The sequence below is a fragment of the Arachis duranensis genome, chromosome 9 (assembly GCF_000817695.3).
Source record: "Arachis duranensis cultivar V14167 chromosome 9, aradu.V14167.gnm2.J7QH, whole genome shotgun sequence".
Taxonomy (NCBI): Eukaryota; Viridiplantae; Streptophyta; class Magnoliopsida; order Fabales; family Fabaceae; genus Arachis; species Arachis duranensis.
In genome coordinates this window covers 16456676-16462795 of record NC_029780.3, presented here as the reverse complement: position 1 = coordinate 16462795, position 6120 = coordinate 16456676, and positions in this window count along the sequence as shown.

Here is a 6120-nt window from a genome sequence, read left to right as displayed (position 1 = left end):
AATAAAGGAAAGTCAAGTGGATGAATTGACTTGAGCCACAAGTCCTAGTCAACTCCCAAGGAAAGACTAGCTTTAGTGCACTCCAAACCAATAAGCGATCTCTCCAATTACCAATCAACAAAGGAATTAAATAACTCAAGTGTAACTAATTATTCTACCTAGGCCAAGAGGAACAAAATCTATACTATATCTAGAAGAGGCATTTCAACAAACACATAAAAGGCAATAAAAGTAAACAACATAAATTGCAAGAATTAAAGAGAGATCTAACTACAAAGGCAAGAGATCAACAATAGAAAAGCAAAGAAGAACAATTATTATGAATTACCTCTTATTGAATTGAAAGAAAATGGAAGGAACAATAGTAGATCTACAACAAAGTATAAGAACAACATAAAGAAAATTACAATAAAAGAATGGAAGAAGAAGGAATGTAACAATAAGGAATTGAGAAGATAGAAGTAGAAGAAGATGTATTAAAATCTAGATCTAAGAACTAAACCTAATCCTAATCCTAATCCTAGAGAGAAGTGAGAGCTTCTCTCTCTAGAAACTACTTCTAAAACTAAACTATGACTAATGGTAACTAACATTTTGTTTCCCTCTTCATTCCTTGGGTTAAATAGCATCAGAAATAAGTTGGATTGGGCCCACAAAGCTTTAGAATTCGCTGGCCACGTTTTGCTTTAAGTGAACCAGGTGGCAGCAACGGCGCGTGCGCGTACTATGCGCGTGCGCGCCACCTTACGTGTAGCAACTATGGCAAATCTTATATCGTTTCGAAGCCCCGGATGTTAGCTTTCTAACCCAACTAAAACCGCATTATTTGGACCTCTGTAGCTCAAGTTATGGTCGTTTAAGTGCGAAGAGGTCGGCTTGACAGCTTTCCGGTTCTTTCATTTCTTCATGAATTCTCCAACTTTTCATGCTTTCTTTCTTCATTTCCTTGATCCAATATTTGCCTCCTAAACCTTAAATCACTTAACAAACCTATCAAGGTATCTAATGGAATCAAGGAGAATTAGATTTAGCTATTTTAAGTCCTAAAAAGCATGTTTTTCACTCTTAAGCACAATTAAAGGAGAATATACAAAACCATGCTATTTCATTGAATAAATGTGGGTAAAAGGTGATAAAATCCCCTAAAATCAATACAAGATAAACCCTATAAATGGGGTTTATCAACATCACCACACTTAAACCAAGCATGTCCTCATGCTTAAACCAAGAATGAAGTAAAGGGCATGGCATTTATTCAATGGAACTAACTAAATGCAATCTACCTATATACAACTATCTAAATGAATGCAATTGCTTGGTCAAAATAAATCAATTCCCAAGAAGCCTATATGCACAAGGGCTGAAGGTATTAAAAACCATGCCAAACCACAATTGAATTGAGCTATTAAATATTTTTACAAACTTGCATGAAAATTGACACTTATGGGTGGAAACATGTAATTGAGCAATCGAACCCTCACCAGTAGTGTTTGCACTCTATTTGCTCAAGTGTTTAGGGTTGATTCACTCAATTCTCCCCTAATCATGCTTTCTAAGATTTGTTTTTCATCTCACAATCAACATATATTTCATGCATGCATACAAATATCATGAGGTCTTTTCTTTAGGTTGTAATGGGGTTAGGGTCAAGGTAGGATGCATATTTGGTCAAGTGAGCTTGAAGTTTGAATCTTTGATAAGCTTAGACTTCCCACCTAACCTATGACATCCTATACAATTAAGTTCTAACCTAACTACCCATTTTTCACTTTTTCACATACTCATGTATCCCTTTTCATTTCACAACACATATGCATTGAGTTTTATTGGACCTTGCTTTGGGGCATTTTGTCCCCTTTTTATTACTTTCTTTTTCTTCATTTTCTTTCTTTTTCTATTTTTTTCTTTTTCTTTTCCATATTGTTTTTCTTTTCTTTTCTTTTTTTTCTTTTGTTCTTCTCATTTTTTTTATATACAAGAGCATCAATGCATAAGGTTTTACATTTGATCAATACATGAGTATGTACCCAATTTCCAATGTTTCCAATAATAATACAAAACTACCCTTTTATTCACCCAATGTCCCAAGATTCCCACACTTGAATGATACTCACACACACTTGCCTAAGCTAGTCAAAGATCCAAATTAAGGACATTTATTGTTTTCCGCTTTAGGCTTGTAATGTGCTAAAATTAAGAACAAATGGGTTAATCATATGCTCAAAATTGGCTAACAAAGGAAGATAAAAGGTAAGGCCATTTGGGTAAGTGAGCTAAATAAAATGATGGCCTCAATCATATAAATGCATGAATACAAGGAATAATGGACATATAGAATCAAACAATTCAAAGATTACAATCATAGGAAGAGAATAATGCACACAAGAAGGAAAAGTAAGTGGTTATAAGATGTAACCACACCATTAGGCTCAAAACTCACTTGCTTGTGTTCTTAGCTCAAAATTCATGTTCCATAATATATATAATTCAAGCAAGTTTAATGAAAAGTTTTCACTCAAATCAATTAGTGCCCTATAGATAGAAATCTTGAAAAATTTTCATTATTTTGACTAAGCTTATTGTGTATATATATGCAAAAATAAGAAAATGCAAGTAAAAACTATAAAATCCTAGAATGAAATGCAAAAGTGTTGGGATTAGAAATTTGTCACCCAAAATTGCCGACCGGTCGGACGACCTCCCCACACTTAAAAGTTTGCACCGTCCTCGGTGCACTCAAAGATGAGCAAGGGGGTACGCCGACGCTCCGGATTGCTGCGTGTTCTTAGTCTTGCTTCCATGTTTGCTTGTGGTGCATTGTTCATGAAAAACAAAAATATAACACCATAAGAGGAGAAGATATAAAAGCAAGGAAGCATACATTGTTGGAATGAGGTAAATAACTAGAATTGAGTGAGTGAATAAGTTGTGACATGAATGACAAATAAGTGTGTGAATTCTAAATTGCGCGGTTTAGAACACACATTAGCATAAAAGTTATGTCACAAAAGAAGCATGCACTTCACTTATTCTAGTGTGCTTGAGATACTTTAAGTAAACTTGTAAGGTAAAACAAGCATTAAAGAAGCATGAAAGCATTCAAGTTAAAGCCTATGGATGCATATGATCATGAAATACAATGCATTAAGGTCTATGCTCAACATCATCCATCAAGAGGTTGCCTAATCGAGAAAAAAGATTCAAATTACATGGTGGCCAAATCATGTGATTCAAAAAGAGTTACAAGCTCGAAGGCAATTCTCATCACTTGGTATTCTTAAAAGGTAAGCATGAAAAACTCAAACCCAAGTAGCAAAATATAACCTCAATCATAGAATCCAACAAAGATTATCTAAAAACATTCATGCTAAAATAGCATTTAGGCAATACGGGGGCAACAATGTATAGTAAACAAAGTCAATAATCCAACACTTGTAATGAGAAGAGAGAAAATAAAATGAAAACTAAACTAAAATTAACTAATTAACTAACCAACTAACTAATTAACTAACTAAAATAAATGGTTATCAATGGTGTTTGGAAGTGTTGGATGAGGGGTAGAAGAAAGGAAGAAGAAAGGAGAAGGAAAGAAATGGAAAGAGGAGAAGAAGAGAAATGGATTGAGAAGAGGGGGACCGCGCGTACGCGCACATGGCGCGCGCGCGTCGATGGCTTATTTCGAGAGTGGTGCGTACGCGTCATGTGCGCGAGCGCGCAAATAGGTTTGTGCCTCAGGCCCAATTTCCGCACAGTGCAGGCTTAACTCTCGGGTCAAGGTATGGAAGGTGGAACTTCTCAATCCACGCGTACGCGTGCATGGCGCGCTCGCGTGGATGGTCGAAAATGCTTGATGCACGCGTACGCACGCAGTGCGCGTACGCGTGGATGGTGCTCTATTTTTTAAAAAAATTTTGCTATGTTTTTGCACCAATCCAAGCATTCCAAACCTCCAAACAGCTACCAAAACACCATAAAACCTTATTTAACATACTAAACTATCAAATGCACTTAACAAACTACCGAAACATGAAATTAAACTAATTCTACCCATATATACAAAAGAGAAAATGAAAAGATTTTACCATGGTGGGGTGTCTCCCACCTAGCACTTTTATTTATTGTCCTTAAGTTGGACTTATGGGGAGCTCCTCATTAAGGTGGCTTGTGCTTGTATTCATCTTAGAACTCCCACCAATGCTTGGTTCTCCATTGTGCCACAAGATCCCTATTTGTTGCACCAAGTGTTGATGGAGTTCTTCACAAGCTTGGGGCTCCCAAAATTGATTCTCCTTGTGCGATCCGGGATCCCACACTTTATTTTCACACCCGTCTTGAAGTTGATCATTGTTATTAGTCCATCCAGATGGTGAACAAGATGAATTCTCTATGAAGTGCCCAACAATCCTCCTAGACCCATCTATTTGAGCACTATTCCCACCTTTGTATTCAACTCTTGAAGTATCAACCAAAATGAGCCTTGATTTGCAACGCCAACCACGAAACATCTTTCGCTTATGCTTCATCCCACAAAGCATCCTAAGTTGACCATCCGTTTCAAGCAAGCCATACTCAAGTGGGACAATAAAGCTAATAGAAATGAATTTTACCCACTCAAGTGAAGGAGTAGATGGCAATTTAGGCAAAGATGCTTCCAAAGATCTTGACAAAGCATAGCCAACCCTCGTTCTTCTATTTCTAGGGACTTCCACCTCTTCACAAGATCTCTTAATCTCAATCCTTTGTTCAACAATTTTATCTAAACCTTTTTCCTTACTCAAATCATAATAGGGAGGGCGAGGGTCCATAGTAGGAAGGTGGTTCTTCTTGGTAGAATTGTGGTGGTTCTATGTTTTCCACTCTTTCAACTTGTTGCACAATGCACTCCATGGTTGCTTGAAATTGATCCAATGCTTCCTTGAGACAATCCCTTGACTCTTGTTCCTCTTGGATAATATGATTAGGATCATGTGGCTCTTGGTTCAATGGATATGAGTATTCTTCCATGGGAGGTTGTGGTGGAAAGTAGTATTCATCTTGTGGTTGAAAATTTTCATTTATTGGAGGTGGTTCATCTTGGTAATAATATGGAGGGGGTGGTTCTTGAAAATGTTGATGTTTGAATGGTGGTAGCTCTATGTGTGGTTCATATTGCTCATATGGTTGTTGGTAGGATGGATATGGATTAGGGTCATATGAAGGTGGTTGGTAAGAAGGGGCTTGTGAGTATGGTTGAGAGTTATGTTGAGGATATGGATCATAGGCATATGGTGGTGGTTCTTGAAAGTCACAAGGTCATAGGTATATGGTGGTGGTTCTTGAAAGTCACAAGGAGATTCACCATAGCCATTTGATTGATATGTATCATAGAATGGCTCTTCTTCATAGTGCATTGGTGGAGGTTGTTGCCATGAAGATTGATCATATGCACATTGCTCCTCCCACCTTTTGTTATCCCATCCTTGATACACATTCTCATTATAGTTCTCATCACCTACAACATAATCGTAACTACACTCATAGCCAAAGTGAGAATTCATGATAGTAAGAGAGGGCAAAAACAAAAAATAGTAACAAATAAAGAGAACAAACTAAAAACTAACAAAGAAGCAAAAAGCAAACATATTCACAATATTCACATATATACAATAACCAACAACACAACACCATTGCAGATCCCCGGCAACGGCGCCATTTTGATTATAAGATTTTTGACGACTTAGAAATTCACTAATGAAATCTCGTTGTAAAGTATAGTTTCTAAACCAAGCAATAATCCTTTCATACAAAAGATTGTTTCTAGTTATCCTTCTCAATTGTGATGAGAATTGTTCATTGCTACCACTTAGTTAACCCTTACTAAATAAAGGAAAGTCAAGTGGATGAATTGACTTGAGCCACAAGTCCTAGCCAACTCCCAAGGAAAGACTGGCTTTAGTGCACTCCAAACCAATTAGCGATCTCTCCAATTACCAATCAACAAAGGAATTAGATAACTCAAGTGTCACTAATTATTCTACCTAGGCCAAGAGGAACAAAATATATACTATATCTAGAAGAGGCATTTCAACAAACACATAAAAGGCAATAAAAGTAAACAACATAAATTACAAGAATTAAAGA